An 18,716-nucleotide genomic window follows, 5' to 3' on the forward strand; every position below is an offset into this window, starting at 1 on the left:
TGTGTATTTGACCATTATTACTTACTTGAAATGAATATTCTGTAATACAATTTACCACTGTTGCAATTTCTGTGATGTATTCCCAGTAGAGACTGCCTCTAATCAATCCCCAATTACTACACAATTCCCTCCTATAGGCTACTAGTATCTTTCCTTTCAAACAACTAATATGTAATTAATGACAGCTATAGCAGCACCAGAGACTCCAAAACTAAATGATTCCTCACTGTAATTTGTTAGAATACTTATTTCTTGAGTTCTCTGCAGTCTGCTGAAAGTGATTATTAGTACTTATTAGTACTAGTCAGTGCCTGCAGTTACTGCGTCTTACTCTTCAAAACAAAATTCTGCATAACTAAGTACAATGATATTTCTTGTAACATTACCTGGTAACAGTCAGGGCTACATCAAAAAAATCCGCAGTCAGGGAAAGTTGACAGTAGCACAGCAAAACTACCACTCTATACTCTATAGAGCACACGACAAACAGGCAGACCTCTGTCCTGCTTTAACACTACAGCTATCAAACCCCACGGCATCTAAACTCATGCTCAGAGTTATAAGTGATTATATTCAACTTAGCTGATTCATTCATTTAAAATAGTTTTCAAGGGTTTTACCTCTCTTTACAGGTTAAATGAAAATTAGCCATTATTATGAAAGGGTGGCATTCATCTCACCAGATCTGGGTAATCCAGAAGTCTGGCCTGGTTTGCTAGTCCTTGAGGACTACCAGACTACCAAGGACTACTTGGGTAGAGGAAGGAGGCAGGCATCATATCCGGAAGGCAATTCATCCTGAGTATGACACCATCTGCAAAAACAGGCCTCCAAATGTCTAATCCCTTTGCAAAGAAACACTGGTACAAAGCCCTTCCTTTCCTGGTGTTTCAGAGCACGACTCATCACACTGTTTTGTAGAAGGCAATGCATAATAATACTGAGAAGTGAATTCTCTGATGCTTGAATTGTGCCTGTAAAATAACCGATTGGCCCTGTTTGGTTGATGAAATGCCTACCTGAAATATGCAGAGAAAAGGAAATTAGAAGAAGAGAAGGGATGAAGAACATTGCTATATTGGACATTTTTAGTAAGTCTGAGAAATGGTAGGTGTTATAACTTTAATGGTTTGATTTGCCTTATCCATTTGAACACAGAGAAGTTAATACTATTTCAAATTAATCAGCCAGCTCTTCTTTAAAGTGATATTTACGGCTTTTACATTTAAATGAAGGCAAACAAAAGCACAATTTATGCTATAATAATGACATATAAAGTATCATTGTTTTAATTCTTTAATAGAACTAAGCTACCTGTGGCAAGTAGATAAAACCCCTCTGAATAGTAAAACATTGCCATAGTTTGTCTTGTCAAGGCTCCTGCTTCTAAGAATATTTATGATTTTAACATTCCTTGAGAACCATAAATAATACAGCATGTCAATGAGACATTTTCAATCTCAGTCGGGGTATTTCCATCCAGAACCACAGTCTAATTCAGTCTCCTTCCCCAGATAACCCCATCCTTTCTCGTCACATTGCTAACAAAGCGCTTCATGCTGGACTTCCTCCAGAGAAACAAATTCCATACCTTGCACTAACCCCCATGACTTCGCCAAGGCTGCATGGAATGAAAAAGAATGCAGCATTTCATTGTGAATTAAGAAAATACGAATCAAACCCCAATGTACAGAGTGCAACGGCAGTTTTCTGGAGTGACTGCCTGTCAAGTAAGTACTAGACTATGATGCACAACCTGCCTGACAATCTGAGTGTCAGTGAAGTCACCTACCAGTGTCCTACGCTGCTACCAAAAGCGTGTTGGCTGCTAAATGACTTTACATTCTTTTTTTTTTCCTACCGAGCTTATTTTAGAAAGGTTGTATATCAATCTGGAAAGTGCTGTGAACATGATGTTATCATAATGGTACCATATGCCAGTCGACTACTTACAAATCATCCATGCTTCCCTCACTTGGTAGATTTTAAAAGCCTGATAAAGGACTTGATTCTCCTCACACTTACACTGGCTTTATATCATATGCTTCCACCTTTTATGAAGGTAAAAAAGGGGGAAAAAATTGCACCAAACCCTTTAAAAACATTTAAAGGCTCTTAAAATGGCTGTGTTGAGTGAGTTTTTCTATTCAAGTATTTGCCTTAAAAACAGATGTCAGTACTTAAATTCAAACCAAATGAAAAACTACAATATGCTCCTAAATCACCTTATCTAGCCATACAATCTACAGAAATAGGTTATATCCTTCAACTAAAGAGCTTTGGAGTTTTAATTTATCTTCCTGTTTTGGCCTCTAAAGGAGACAACTGTCAATACCAATATTGCACTTCATAGTTTCTCTATAGCATTTCTCCACCTTCTCTGTTCCAGAGAAAGCAGATTTTCAGGTGTTCACTGAACACTCCATAAACCTTCCAAAAACATCATGTACTTGAAGACTTGCAATTAAAAAGGGAGGACAGCAAAAGCGTAGATCTCAACAAGGAATCCAAGAAAACAGGGTAAGGAAAACTTTCGCTGCATATCTGAGCTTAAGAGAACCTGGAGCCATTTCTGCTCAGATCTACCAGTTACATTAAAATATATACATCGGAAAAAAAAAAAAAAGGATTTGTTCACAAATTTCACACTCTGCTAACCTTTAAGCTGTCATATTCTGGCAGTTCTCTGGTGCCTTTTTAACTCCCTAGAGGAGTTTTCAGAGTGACTATTAGTGCTCATAAAATGTGCTGGGTTGAAAAACCTAGAAAATGAAGTATATGAAGTTAGAGCACAGAACCATTTTTGCTCAGCTACTGTGTCACACTCCTCTTTCCAGGCATAGCACATCTCTAGCAGTGGATCTGATTTCAGGCTCATGCCTATTTGTTCATCAGCCAGGCCGCTTCTAGGAGAAATTCTCAGTGCCAGTTCTTATTGCGAAGGAAGAAGTTAGGCTTACCATTTCTGGTCTTGTTTGCCATCTGGTGCAAGTTGGATGTGTTCTTCTTTCCTGCTGCATTTCTGTGACCAGGCTAAGTGGTGACCTTCATCTTGTGACTCTCTCCCTCTCCCAGAAAGAAGCTTTCATGCAAATTTCAGTACTTTCCCTTTCGAGCAGCAGCCAGACAGGAGATGGCCTGAAGGGCTCAGCACTACTGTTCATGTACAAGTGTTTGCAAACACACTTGGCTTAGAGAAGTCTGGACTCATTTTTAGACATCCTGACTGAATACCTTGAGTTTTCTGAGCTATAGCCTACTGTTCACAGCTGCAGAGTTCGACCTTCTCAGGGGCATGGAATACTATCTCTCCACCAATTTTGTGCATAATCCTTAATTCCTAAGGCAAGGATCACATTTTGTAAACTCTTAAACAAAATTGCTCCTCTCTGTGGACACACACCAACTGCACATCACTCACAGGAATCACAGAGAAGGATCATATAGCAGAACTCATCCAGCAATCTTTAAACCTGATTCTATCTGGGATTTGTCTCCTTTGAGAGTAGCTCTTTTAATTTTCTACAAGCTTTTTCATCTCTCTTAACTTACAAAACTTCCTCACTGAGGTTTCAATTAGTTTTGTGCTAAAAACATACCCGTTGCTACTGCAGCGCGGTCAGCCTGCACAGTACAGAACAAGCTGAGGCTGAATGTTTTTCATCTTTTCCATTAACATCTGAACAACCCTTTTAGTTGCAACTCATTTATTAAACAACAACAATAACTGTAACTAGTTTCTTGATCCCAGGCTTTAGAGATTAGTCATTTTGAGCAATATGTGAGACAATCAGGGCAGAACTCAGTTGCCTAAACATGGATGCCAAGTGCTATTTGAGACTTCCTAGGAAACCAAAGATATCTGCGTAGGGCACCAGATATGACAAATGTCTCACAGGACAACTGAATGCCGGTGGAGCAGCAACGAGACCAGGCAGGATACCCGAAAGAACTTAAAATGACCATGAGACCTCAATCTCAGCTGCAGCTACAACATGGTCAGAAGCCCATCAGTGGAGAAATTCCCAGTGACTAACTTTGAACTGGAACCAGACTCTTAACTCCTGCAGTGTCACAGTTTCCCTTGCACAGACAGGCAAGGGAGAGGAGGGCAACGTACATAACCCTGTGCCTCCCAGCACTCCTCTGAAGGCACAACCAGAACTGGCATATTTGCATAAACTGAAAATAAGAACAAAGTGTGTAAGCAGGTAATTCAAACCCAAAGCGGTAGACATGGAAAAGGATGTGGGAGCCCACCACATGATCTCTATGCATCTGGACGTACAGGAAAGCCAACAGCAAGCAGACATGCTGCAATAAACAACACGTAAAAGCTAGTGCAGGCACCATTAATTCCACTCTCTTCAGTTCCTACAGCCCCCACGTTTCAAGGAAAAATGCTTATAGCTTTTACACAAAGTACCTGTGAACTGTATAAAGTCTCTAAATTCCCGCCCCAGAGATTTGCACAGCAGTAGTACGAAAAGTAGCAATTATATAGAAGAAGCTTTTAAGTATGCAATGGTACGCAGCACTTCTCTTTTTAAACTGAGCAACCAAAGTAGTATCACAAACATTACATTTCAATAGTAGCTCAAACCACATGGATTTAAAAACAATAACCAAGCACATGCTTTGTAGGAGCACAGAATTAGAACTTATTTCGCATACAAGGATAAAAGGTTTGCAAGAATTGTGATCACGCTACTGCAAAATAGTTTATACCAGCTGTACTTGGAAGCACATTCACAGTTCCAATATAATTAACCATTTGCAGAGATTTATAGTTTTGCTGCACATATTTGCTTAAATATTAATTCTGCTGTGTAGTGTTTAAACCACGATGGAGTAGTCTAAGTAAAAATGGCTGAATGCCCCATTCAAAGTGAATATGCTTACAGACATGCAGCTTAGCACAAGCAAGCACTGGCTGCTACTTGATACTTCTTACTACTTATTTAATTGTAAAAAAACAAGAGACCAAGTTAGTCCTAATACTGTATATTCTACCTCAATTTTTAAACCAAAATTAGGAACTATCATAAAGTTGATGACTGGAAAGAAAGAAAACATTGAAATTTTAGTTTGAAAAACAGATAGTGACCATACGACCATTTTCAACGTTTCATATGCTGAAACATTTCCACCATACAGTTTTTATAGTTCTGTAACAAATTTAGGCAAATACCATGAAGCAGCAGAAAGGAAATTTAAGTTCCACAGCTTGAACATCCAAGAAGTATCCAGAGGTTGTTACTGACAAATAGGAACACATGCGCTTGCACTGAAACTCATCTGGGAAGCAAATACCATTATCTTTAACACATGTGCTCATTAGTATTTACCTCCCAAGGCAAAGACAGCCCAGGTGCCTCTCACCAACTTTAACAGCCCTCAGCCCAGCTCCCACCAAGGTAAACCTGCTCACAACCTTTGCCAAGACCAAATCCTCAGTCTGCAAAAGATCCCATAAAATCAAATCCTACAATAAGACTGTTCAACCTGTTTGCTCACTGTTATTCAGCAATGTTGTAAGAGAATACAGCTAAAAATCTACCCATCAGACACAAGAAGGAAAACTTGTGGGATTTAATAACAAAGTGAGCATGTAAGGAAGGTCAAAGCAGAGAGAAGTACAGAAAGGCTCTGTCGGCACTCTAAGAGAAGTCCAAATACAGGAAGGATTTCGACTGAGACTTGGATATCCCAGAAGAAACCTCCACAGCATTACTTCGCCACATAAAATGAGATTAAGAGACACAACATCCAACCCCTTGACTGGAGAAGTCTTACAAAAACACATAACAGGGGGCAGGGCTCTCCCCCACCTGAGAGGACAGGGAAGGCAGAGAGCCTCTGACAGTCCAGTTATTTCAAGTGATACATACTTACCTTCTAAATCAAGAATTAGCAAAGATATAAACCGCAAACTACCTTTTAGTTAACTCCAGGCTTTCTTCTTGCAGGGCAGGGGCTAACCCCAACCCTCACAGTATTTTGTGACCCAAGGGGTTTATTTAAATCTGCTACCTGTGCAATACTCCAAGACAAACCATCGATCCTCCGCCCACCACCCCGGGGCCAACCAAATACCCAGTGCGGGCAGGAGAATATTAATAAACAGAGGGATCGGAGCTCCGCGCTGTCACCTGAGGATCTCAGCTGAGCCGAATTGGGAGCTGACGTCCTGACGCTCCCAAACTTCTCCCTCTTTGCCCCAAACCACCTGGCAGGGCGGCCAGAATCCTTCGTAGGCAAAAGGAGGGAACGTTTGGCAGCAGGGAGAGGCACCAGCGAGATTCCACCGGGTTTTTCCCAGCCCGAAGAAACCGAGGCACCAGTTGCACACCACATCCCACAGCTTCCCCTCGCGCCTCTCCCCCCCGCAAAGCCCTGGGGCTGCAGCCGAGGCAGCGCGGGGACAATGGGGACCACAGCTGCCCCCGATACCACCACAAAGTTCGTGCCGACACAAACCCCGGCGAACCTGGGGAGGAGCGGCTTCTGAGAGACGCGCTGATGGGGGAGAGCCCTGATAAAGCCGTAAGATCGCACCCACGCGCTCATCTCCGAGATCGGCGCTGGCAAAATCGCCGCCGAGAACCCAAAGGAGACGGGCAGAAAGCGGGAGGTTGGAGAGAGACTGCCTCTCGCCGGCTCGTCCTGCATCACGGAGTGGTTTGGGTTGGAAAGGACCTTAATAAAGATCATCTCGTTCCAATCCCCCAGCCATGGGCAGGGACACCTCCCACCGGATGAGGCTGCTCAAAGCCCCATCCAACCCGGTATGAACCCCTCCAGGGATGGGGCAGCCACGACTTCTCTGGGCAACTGTGCCAGGGTCTCCCCACCCTCAGCATGAAGAATTTCTTCCTAATGTCTACTCTAAATCTTCCCCCTTCCAATTTAAAGCCGTTCCCCCTTGTCCTATCACTCCGTGCCCTTGTACAAACCCCCTCCCGAGGCCGGGGCAGGGGTGCCAGGGCAGTCCCAGGAGCAGGGCAGGGGCTGCTCGCTCGTAGCGGAGCCTCCTCGCCCCGCAGCAGCGCCAGGAGCAAACGGGGACTCCGGCGCCGAACCCCCCGCAGCCCCCGACCCGCACCTACCTCGGCGGGGCCGGATCCGAGCGGCAGCCGCTGCCCAACAGCGGGAGCGATGCTGTTGCGGGAGCTCCGAGCGCCTCTTTGGCTCTGTTAGCAAAGTTACCGCGGCCACACGACCCACCTTAAACCCGCCTCCCCGCAGGACCCGGGGAGGGGAAGGGGGAGGAGGAGGGTGGAGACAGGGGTGGGGGCTCGGGGCCGTTTCCTAGCGCGGAACGAAAGGGCAGTGGCACTGCTCGGGATGCGGCTCTGGGATGCGGCGCTGGGTGCAGCCCTGTCTCCCGCAGTGCCGGGATGGGGCTCAGGGATGCGGGGCTGGGGTGCAGCCCCGTCTCCCGCAGCCGCCGGGCTGGGGCTCCGCTCCCCGCGGATCCTTGCGTTTATACGCGGTACCAGCTTCAGAGGGCAGAAACTTTCCCGTTCCCTGCGGCGCTGACTCTGGTTTTTGGCTTACTCGTTTGGCGAGGGTTGGTTTGGCATCTCGATAGTTATTTAACCATTTGTTATTGGGGGGAGGGCGATCCAGTTCTAAAGCCTTGGGGTTTGTGTGTGTGTACTGGGGTGGGTTTTTCTCCTCCCGATTCAATTAAAACGCCTTAAATAGACTGAAAAGACTATAAAGAATCAGCCCGACGCCCCAGCCATCCCAAGGTTGCTGCCCGAACCGCGGCTGTGGGAAGGAGGAAGCAAACTAGCTGAGGTGTAGGAACGCTGCGCGGCTCGGCAAAGGGGAGGAGACGGGGGAAAAAAAAACAAGGCTCCCCGCCTCCTCCAGCCGAAAGCACGGGATCTCCAGGGCAGAGACCTGTGAAGCTCCGCGGATGTGGTTAGCGGGAGATCGTGCAAACTTCTGGAGCCGTTTCAAGGTGCTTGGGTTTGCGGCTACGCGCACGCAGGGCGCTGGAGGTACCTGCAGAGCGCGCAGCGCTGTGCCCGCCTGCAGCAGCCCCTGGGCGGGGAGCGGCGGGCGAGAGCCGAGAGCGGGGATGCTGAGCGGGAGAGAAAAGCGCGATGGAAAAACACGCCTCTTCTCGAGCATCCTCTGCCGTCCCGAACATCTGCCCTTGCACGGCCAAAGCGACCGCACCGCCGCTGCTGCTGAGGGTGGCTCCGCGCCGCTGGACGCTGGGTGACAATCATTAGATCAGAACGCCGGTGACAGGCGAGCTGGAGAGCGGCACGAACTCAGCTCCCAGCCGGCCACCCTGCACTTGCACACTCCATTCAGGATGAAACGCTAGATTTGTGTTATGCACTGTTAATGATTATTTTCTAATTAGAAAAATGTTGGCTAAGTTCCTGCTTTTTTATCATCTTGGTATCTAAGGAACCTAAGACCAAGTCCCTTTCTGATAATGTACCAGCGTGGCTAACAGAACTTTTTTGTCACTGCAGCCACATGATAAATCCCCACAGCGTGCAGTATTTTATGGACATAGGTGGCTGCCAAAATCCTTTGTCCTGCACTGTGTGTTTCTTGGGAACGTGCCAGTATGTGACCACAGGTGATGGCAGAGTTTTGAAATGGATAAAGATAGTTTGGGCCAGAATTGGTATGCTGTTTCCATCAGGGACTCCCTGCCATCTCCCAGCCTCCCAACAAACTTTTCCACTCCCATCACTGCTTCTGTGCCTCCTGGTTCCCAGCCTCCCCTTCACTGCTTTATCTTGGTTTGCAGCCCTGCCAAGATCTTGCACCAGCCACCTAAACCAGGAGAAGAGGGCCGTGCAGAGTGCACTGCGGTGGCTGCTGCCTTCCCCACCTCTCACTTGCAGACCCAAGCCAGCTGGTTTTCTTCATCAGCCGTGGTTAAGGCCACCTAGCCAGGATCTGCAGCGCTACCTGTGCCTGCTGTGAATTCATCCCCATCTTTCCCAACCTAATGTTAATTATTTTTACAGACATCCTAAAAATGAATATCAATAATAAATTAGCGATGATGTTTATTTAATAAATTATTTTCAATATTTAATAAAATTTAATAGATCAAATTTGAAGTAGACTTATTAAATACATAAAGATAATTAGGTTTTGTTGTTTGTATAAGAATATTAAAAAAACCAGTTGCTCTGTACTGACGGCATTGTTTATGACTCAAGTTTTGCCATGAGTTTCCTTTTGGGGAACTATTTAGCCTCAATTTTTCTTCTTAAAAAGTTAGATGCTGTCTGAAATGCATGGAGACAAAACCAGTCTGCTTAAAATAAATTAGGCCAGATTGTTTCTACAGATTTTAACAACATGGGGTTTTTCTTTCAGAGTTTTCTTTAAAACTTACCCAAGAAGTGTCCTGTCGAATTCTGGCAGGACACCAGAACTCACCAAAACATTACACTGCTGTATGACTGTTTACAGATGTTTGAGACAAAGCATTCAGCTCTGCTCTTCTCTCCCGTGTAAAATCCCATCCACCTCAGTAATTTCATTTGGAAACACAGGTATAGTTTTGGTCTTCTCTGCAATATGGTAGATGTTAGTGAAAGTCAATGAAGCTGGTTATGGATGTTTTTCACGTTTCTATTTAAATGCAATCCCTCTCTAGAAAGATATTCAATAAAAAAATTAACAGCATTAGATTATGTCACACTGATTCTGGTTCAGTGGTTCTGATTTTAAAATGCACAGCTTATAAATGAAGACATAAAAAGATGGTTTGGCTCTTTCCTTGTTATTGTTGACTCAATGAGTCTAGCCTAGAGTTATAACTCTGTAAACTGAAGCTGAATCTTCAAGCATAGCTCAATTCTTTCATAAATCAGAATGAGTTGTTGAAATTCTGAAGGACAAAATAACTCTCAGTTATGAGTGCACAGCCGCAGTTTGGTGAAATGATATCCTTGGTTATCCCCATGCAAGCTGAGCACCAACGTAAAACTAAGAAAGGAATTGGAAAAAGAATAAAAGCAAGAGAGCATTACAAGAGTGGCTCTGCAACAGAAAACTGCTTAATAATTCTGCTGATAAAGTGTGAGCCAGAGAATTCATATCCCTCTCCCAAAGCTCAGCTGGGGTGATCGGAGTTTAAAACAGTGCAGCTCTTTCCTAAAGGTAAGCAGGGTACATCCTTCAGTGCAGACAGACAATGAGAGTTTGAAAACACCAAAGCCACCAGAAGCTTTGCCATTGACTTTTGGGGAGGCAGAATTTTGCCCTGGGGAAAGATCTGCTGAGTAAGATACTGCCACTTGTACATGACTTCTCTTCAAAGTCAAAACACCTTTCAGGAGCATTCTTACTGCTCATATTTGCTTGCTCCTGCATGTCCAATTCCCAACAAGTTCCCATCCACTTTCTCATTCTCTGTAAGTTCTTTTTTTCTTAAAAGGGGAATCGGGCCTTATAAAATACTGCATCCTGTTATTGTTTGTAACAGCATCAGTTTTCAACATTCTAAAATTATGATACATTTAGTATTAAAGCTGAAGAAATTAAATATGCTTAATTTGTGACTGAATGAACAAGTTATTGTTGAAAACAATGCTTGAAGAAGAAAAACAAAGCTTTTCAGACATAACATGAATTTTAACTTGTTTTTTATAAACCAATCAGGGTTTAAGTTTATGCATCATTCTGTTCCTGCAATAATATGCTCTCTGTGCAATCAGTGATGATAAATGGTACATAATTGTAAACTTGATATTGGTTTTCAATATTGAATTCATCATTCTGTCCTCTTAACACATATTAAATACTTTAAAGAATTTATATATTTGTTTGATTTATCTGTGATTTTTTCCAATATGTAAAATTTATTAGTTTTCTAGATTTTGAGAAACTAAGAGTAGACAACATCATTAATAATACTGAATAATAGCATTGGCCTCACTTATGCATGACTCCCTTCTACCAATACAAAGTGTCCCAATCAAATACAAATGCATACAAAGGCAGTGTAGGAAATGCAGTCTTAACTAGAGCCACTTCTGGACATGTTTTGTTTGATATCCCTGATCTGTCCAAAGAACGATTGCAAGAATTTACTCTCTTTAGAAAGGTAACTCCTGCATTCATAGGACTTGGATTTCACTTTATTCAATGTCAGAATTGCTGACAAAGCTACCAAGTTTGGAGAAGCAGAATACCTCAATCCAAAGGGTGAAAAAGCTGACACATCCTTGAGAGTTTGGTTCCGCTCCAGAGACAACATTAATTTATGTTTTTTCCTATCATGGACCCATTCTCCCAGATACAAAGGTACTCTCACATTGTCACAGTACTCTTAATGAACAGGTAATGAAAAAAACCCAGCAAACATTAATTCTGCATAACACTGGCAAAAGTATACAGAAGCTATTAATCTAATTCAAATAGACACTAAGAATATGGGGCCTGATTGAATCACATCAATTGGTTTTTCCACTAACACAGTTTTAAAGTCTGTCCCCCATACACAATATAAAGGGCATTCAAAACGAGTTAAGAACTAGCCAGTGACTGGGGGGTGGGGGGGTGTAAGTCTTATCCTATATGAGGTCTAATTCTCCTCTTAATCAGATGTGTATCACCATCATTCATAGGAATGCTAGTTTTCTTAATCAAAGTATCTGCATTGGATTTGGAGCATGAAATTATTCTTTGTTTAGTGTGATGTAAATTTAAACATTAAAAAAGTATTTGGTAAGGCTGAAGAAAAGAATTATGCAATGATGCAAATGGAAGAAACAGCCAGTTACTTCAGGGAGAAATTTGATCTAATAACAAAAATAACAAAATTAATCAGTTGTACACAGCCATGGCTCTTTGTATCATAATGGAACTGGATACAAGACCAGACTTTCACAAAATTTACAAGTGGAATTCCCTGCTGCAGGATAGCTATGACAGCTTTGTTGTATAAAAAGATCAACTATTTTGATGATCAGAATAGCCAAAGCAGTTTAAAAAGCGTGGGTATATTACAGTCTCCAAGCTTCACAGCATAAATGGTTTGCTATCCAGAGTAAAGAAAACCTGTTTTTGCGTGTAATTCTATATGAAACATATCAGGATCCCCAAGTACGTGCTGGCAACAAGAACGACATTCTGTCTGTATTTGAATCACAGGATACTGGTAAGTATTGGAGAAGGAAATCAAAACAGACTGACAATCGCTCTACAACACCTGAATTCTTATTAATGTTAATGAGAGTTATGCATAAAAAACGAGAAGAGGCCCCTTACAATGAAAAAAAATATGAAAAGCTGCACATAAAATGCATAATTAGCAATGTCATATAGGTCAACAGCAACTATTGTCTTTCTTGAGAAAAATCCTACGTGGACAGCCTCAAAGACTAGAGGTTTTTTTCTATCAAAAACCCACATACTGCAACTGAAGCAAGAAACCTATTGCTTGCAACCACATATTCCCCTTCTGGTTTTGGCAGTTAAAGGATAATTTATCCATTAGGCTCCTGTGTGTCTACAGGACATTCCTCGGAGTACTGGCTGGGGTGGAATCACTGTACGGGATGAACATACCCGATTCCCAACTTTACAGCACCAAGGAGGCACCTACAAGCTGAATATTATCAGCTGTAGTTGTAACTGGGCTAAAAGCTGCACAGCCTATTAACAACCTCTTGAGTTTGTCAAGTCATTCAGAGCCATTATCTAAAGATTCTACATCTACATCATCTTAAACCGAGGCTGGAACAAATCGGAAACCTGCTGGCACTGTCATAAAGCAGCAGTACTGCAAGTGGTCTTCTGTCAAGAGATGTAGTGATGTTGAGCACCAAAGTTTCTCCTTCACTGAAACAAACCCAAAGGCTACAATAGCCACGAGCAAACACAGACCAAAAAAGAGGAACAGAATCCACAACGAAAGAGGACTACTGATTCACGTCATCTGCCTACACCAGTATAGTGAGGTCCCCTGAAGTTTTGCTCCTGCACGCAGAAACTCAAGAGACTGCTCTCCCTTAGGCAATTCCCTCTGGAGAACGCTGACCAACTGACCAGAATTCCAACTGACAGCAAACCAGCTAATAAAACAAGACTTAAGCAGATACAGAAATCTGTGTGGTTGACATTCTGAAACACGTCCATATGGTATCTTCATTTATATCTTATTTACAAGTACTTCTATAATAAATACACTGGGGCAAATTTATCATCAAGCTGAGCCAGTTTTCTTCAAAGAGCTATCTCCAGCTAGACATAATATTAAGGACAGAACTTACATCTGTACAAAATGTCCTGTTGAAGCAACTGCATGATTTGGACACAATATGGAATGCATATTGTCTTGAGTTTGTTGGTCTTGTGTTCAGTGAGGAATGGGTTTTATTACAGAAAGGAGAGACAAGCTGAAAGCAGCAGTGAATTTATCTTTATGATAGACTCCTGCATGAATTTTTACCCTGAAGTTTTAGGAACTAATTGAATATGAACAGAGAATATAAACATACCCTTAAGTGTACTCCTTTTCTATGACCACATTTATTTTTATCCATTCTAATTCATTTGCACAAAGGTAGCACTCAGAGTTCTTAATCAAGACCAGGACTTGATTTCACTCCCTTATATTCACAGTAATACATAAACTAAAAAAAAAGAAAAAAAGCAAGCAAGAGTGAAGGCAAAATAGAAGAAAAGTAACTGCCAACAGTTGCAATGAGAAAGCAGCAAATAAAATGAATCCTGATTCCTAGTCCAGAACTCTGCCCACTGGACTTGTGTGTCTCAGTGCTGTGGTCTGCTGTCATTATCTTTGATGGGCTCAGCATGGGACTTGTGGAAAGAAGATAATCTGAATTTTTATCTGCTCTGGGATTTTTTGTGACTGCTTTTATTCATATTGCAGAGATGAGCAGCCCACAAAGCTAGTTCGTTCTGGGCAAGTCCTTATCTTGTTCCAGTGAGATCTAAAGATACACCTTTAGATTGATTGTAATGACTAATGGACGGGACCACAGATTATTTAATGCCTTACTTTCATAACTGCAGGAAGAGCATGGAAATAGTATTCTATATGCTGATTAATATTATCTTCCATACAGAACTTAGGCACGTTCTGCATACACTACAGATAGGAAAATTATAGTGGATATTTTCAGCTTTTGAAAATGCAAGAAATTATACACATTGACATCTTAAATGTAAATAGAAAATAAGCAAATCCTAACACAAATTCCCACAACTTTTGTGTCAGTTTTCAAAGAAAATCTAAGAAAGCTTGGCTGCAAAAACTTTTTTTTTTTTTCATCCAGCTCAAAAGGCATTCATTGCATTTTACAGGTCGGGATCTGCCAGAAGTTTATTCACAAAGTGACAGAATGCCACAATGCATTTATTTCTCTGTTTTGCCACTTTACAAGGGAAAAAAATACATTTCTAAGATATTTTTGGTAACGAATGACTAAGTAGCAAAATTAAAACTAGGAAATTAATAACTACATGGCATTTCAATCCCATCAACTCTAATCAACATAAATCCATTCTAATTAAAACCTGCAAATCCTAAGGATTCCAAAGAGATAGCCCTCTTTTGTGGGGAGATGGCAACAACAGGCACATTATATACAAACAGAGACCATGGAAATCTCTGAAAGAGGCAAAGATGAAGCTCTCTGGAAGTATTTCTGTATTTTTAGAATACCGTTAGTCACCAGTAATTTCTAATTGATGAAAACAAACAAATTTTGTCCTTTAGAACTTGAAAAGCATTTTCACCATCTAAAGTAAAGGAAGTGTACAACTTCACAGGCTGAAGAAGGTTACTAAGTTTATCACAATCATCAAACCAACAATAGTACAGTCATGCAAATCACATTCTGATCAGCTTGATGAATAACACACGTCAGTTTAATGAAAATAATAGAAATTATATAATTGCACCAAAGCTTTTGTTTCAAAGTCAAAACATGTTAAGTCTTGAGGCTGTCTTTAGGACTTCATCCAAAATCTATGAAGATTAACAAGAATCTTTGGGCTGAATCCTTTCCTTAAATCAATTCAAGAAGCTCCTCAACTCTCTTATATTCCATTGCAATCTTGCATTTACAGTTGGCATCAGCGGTCAAGTACATAACTATGGATGTCAAATCTACCTGGTTCAGGTAAACTTTGCATGTTATAGCAAGATCAACTCTTCCCCTCTCCTCCTACTGTACTGTCAGGTAAAGAAGGAGATCCACACTGAGCTTGGATGTACACAACAGGTACAAATCTACAGCAGCTAATACTGATACTTTGGGTTTTAGAGGGAGAACCCACCTTCACGCAGTTCTGAATTCACTGTTTAAAAAGGCCTCTTTTGTTGTTTCTTGTCCACAACCAGCAGAGATTAAACAAATGCATTTGCTTGGCAGGCATGGTTGTCACCCTGCCAATTAGCTCAACAGGAAGTAACCAACGTGCTGACCTTCCTGGGCAAGCAGTCTCTCTGAGGCAAGCAAATCAGACTGTAGTAAGGGCTGTAGCTCACACAGTTATCATCATATATCATCACAAACTTATTTTACCATTGCCCTGGAGTTCCATCAACAACGCAGGACTACAGAGTCGAAAGCTGGAGGGAACCAAAGCTGTCATTATGTCTAGTGGCTTCCAAAGTGTAACCTGTGAAATCATAGTGAGCTTTGGCTTTCTTATCTTTCAAACAAGCACAGATGCCAAAGGATATTGGTGGTCTCTAGAGAAGTCCCGAGCTGACAATGGTTTGCTGGACTAGAAAGCCTGTGAGTCACTGATTTGATTGCTGCAGCAAGGAGCCAGTTACACCTGGACTACTCCTAACAGACATTCAACTTCTTCTTACAAACTTGCAGTAAATTATTTTCCGCAATCTCTTTATGCAAGCTCTAACAGAATTTAATACAATGATGTTGTTCAAGAATATTTAAAGGCAGTTGCAGTTTCCTTTTCAAAACCCCAAACTGTGGTGGATTTTTTTAACTTTTAATGGAGTAGAAGAAAAATGGAATACCACAAATATAAATGCTTGGACAGCATAATATTTAGAAAAGCAAGAAAATAAAATTGATTGTTCTTCTTTGTCCTAGCCTATTCTGATACCCACAGGTACTAATTTAGTGAAATAACTACTCCCTCTATGTTTTCAGTGTGAAGTAACAGTTATCATTAGCCTTTGCTCTGAAAGCAGCATCAGGAGCACCAAGAGGACTGGTGAATACTGAGGAAGGCAGTTTGAGTGAGGTTCCTCAGCTATGAGCATGTATGCTCTTCAGGTGAAACTTTCATCTCAGTCTTCCCTGCATATCATATCTTTGCATCAAATAAACAGGAGAAGCTGAAAAGTAGACTAAGATAAAAACGTATTGGGACATAGAAAGATGCTTTAATAGATAAAAAGCTACAGTCTCTTTTAGAAAGGATTTTTCCACTTTGTATTCCTGTTGTCTGAAATCACGCCTGAATAGAAGAAGCTAACTTGATAAAATACAGACAAAAAGAAAAGCATGTAAGAAAATAATGGGAATGCTGTGATGGACCTTGTGAATATAAATAGTTTCAAAAATGAAACTGTCAAACCCAGCATCTGAAATGCTGTAGAATTGAAGACATTTTAATGGTCAGCCTGCTGCAACCACAAAAACATTCTCTTGTTCCTTTCACAGCCCAGCATCTCGTAATTTTTTTTTAATCTAACCTATAAGAAGACATTAGTTGGGGACTCAAGGAAACAGAATCTGACAGAGAAGCAGAAGGGAAGATAAGGACAGAAATCATCAATTTGAGATATTAAATTACCAAAAATGAAACTGAAGGGACAGGACACACCAGGAAAAAAATAAAAACCAAACAGGAGGGGTGGTGAGATAAACTAGAAAAGCACATGCTGAACTCAATGCTAAGCAAGAAGATTAGATTGAAATAACCCAAGATTGTCCCTCCATCTTCTTACGTGTCTCAAAAGGTACAGGCTGTCATAATCTGGAAGAGTGTTCCCATCACCTGACTATACATACAGAACTGTTCTGCCACAGAACTGGGTCTGCTCTTTCACCTTCAGTTTGCACTAGCAGAAAAATTTTCTCTTACCTGCAGCTGCACTTGCCCGTCCAACTCATGGGACATCCCCTCACACTGCTGCCTTGCAGTTCCTCAGTAGCCATACACTGCATATGGGAACGTGGCATCAGGACTAAAGAAAGAGTAGAAAAAATATCTAAAATAAGCATCAATATGAAAGATATACAAAATCAGGGAATCTCTCACTACATTAAATTAGCATCTTGGTTTTTTATGGGCATTCTCATGTCCTTCATGTCCTCAGAAAGTTCCGCATCTCATCAGCTGCCACATAACATAGCTCTATTTCTAGAGCTAAACACAGTTTTCTGAGCAGGATGTGTTGAAATGTGGTCTTATTACTGATCTAGATTTATAATATTTTAAGCAACCTACAGCAGCCTCTTTACATTGGTCTGGATTGAACCTTGGGTGGGAAGAAGATCACTACAGAGCAGGCAGGGCTGTACCTGAAAGGATATTCATGTCACCCATTTCTAAGCACAACATCCTTTCTCCTTGTTCACTAGAAAGAAGTTAGGTCAACCTACCTCCTTAACTTTAGATACCTACTTGAAGTGCTGAAATGATGTATCTTACAATATCCATGGTGGATTTTCCCTTTGGGAGTCATGGGGACAGCCAGAGGTGACAGACTGCCTGATATTGCAGCCCATACTGGACTCTCCAGGGAAGCCCTGTATCCTGCTCCAGACTATTTAACAGAAGAGTAAGCCATTGGTCCAAGACTTAATTTCTTCCTCAGATAATATTTCTTGTATCTTGTTTTTTCTTATTTTTTTATTAGCCCATTAGACTATTTTCTCAGCTCAGTCTCTTTTCAGAAACATAAAACATTACGCTACCTACATAATATCTTCATAAACCAGAATGAAATCTACTATTTACAGTCAAGGGTGATGAACCAAGAGGATGGATCTTTGGCTCAAAATCCTGTCTGTGTCACTCTGTTGGCATGTGACCCCACGCAATAATTTGATCTTCTTTGCTCTAGTTCAGGCAGTTATAAATTTGGCTACGAAGCGAGACCTTTCTGAAAATCACTAGCCTTTGACCTCAGCTTGCATGAGTAAATGTGCCTCCAAAACCTCAGGCTGAATGATGCAGCAAATGGTTTTCCAGTTATCTACCCCTAAAAACCATGCTCACTTAAGTTTAAGTCTCCAGCATAGTAAGGAATTATGACACAGAAATGTTGCATTATTAACTAAAGAACAAAGCTTATAGCCCATATTTTAACATTTTTTTCTTAACTCAGATATCACAGTAAGGATGTGTATGCTCACATGCTAAGGCTATTAAAAAAACCACTCATTCTTTACCATTGGGCTTCAGATCAGTTTTCTTTCTATATTTATATTGATCTGTAAAGAAAATAATTTCTAACTGCCATCCAGGAGAACAAAATGCCCAAACCATTTTTTGTCTATTTAATTTTAGATCCATCCCTCCAGAAAGTTCTAGGAGGTAGCTTAATGTATAGTAATAGAGTAGATATGGCTGTTCAGTCTCAAGAAGAGAAAGCTCAATGGGGATTTTATCAGTGTGTATATACTCACTCCAGTGGGAGGGAGTAAAGTAGGGAGAGCCAGACTCTTCTCAGTGGTGCTCAGTGACAGGATGAAAAGCAA

General features: G+C 41.5%; 1 protein-coding gene across 9 annotated transcripts in view; it reads right to left on the minus strand.

The window, feature by feature from the left end:
• Positions 1 to 18,716, minus strand: part of MEGF11 (multiple EGF like domains 11) — a 291,395-nt gene that overhangs the window by 266,747 nt on the left and 5,932 nt on the right. For 7 of the 9 annotated variants that reach the window (XM_054077410.1, XM_054077406.1, XM_054077409.1 and 4 more), the window contains exon 1: positions 7,110 to 7,248. The gene's annotated coding sequence lies outside the window, so the exon portion shown is untranslated. Of the gene's footprint in view, positions 1 to 6,490; positions 6,579 to 7,109; positions 7,249 to 17,094; positions 17,198 to 18,716 lie in introns of those variants that run through there. The other 2 variants (XM_054077403.1, XM_054077405.1) reach the window with 2 other exon arrangements.

Source organism: Cuculus canorus, chromosome 12, assembly GCF_017976375.1.
Source record: "Cuculus canorus isolate bCucCan1 chromosome 12, bCucCan1.pri, whole genome shotgun sequence".
In the NCBI taxonomy this organism is placed as follows: domain Eukaryota; kingdom Metazoa; phylum Chordata; class Aves; order Cuculiformes; family Cuculidae; genus Cuculus; species Cuculus canorus.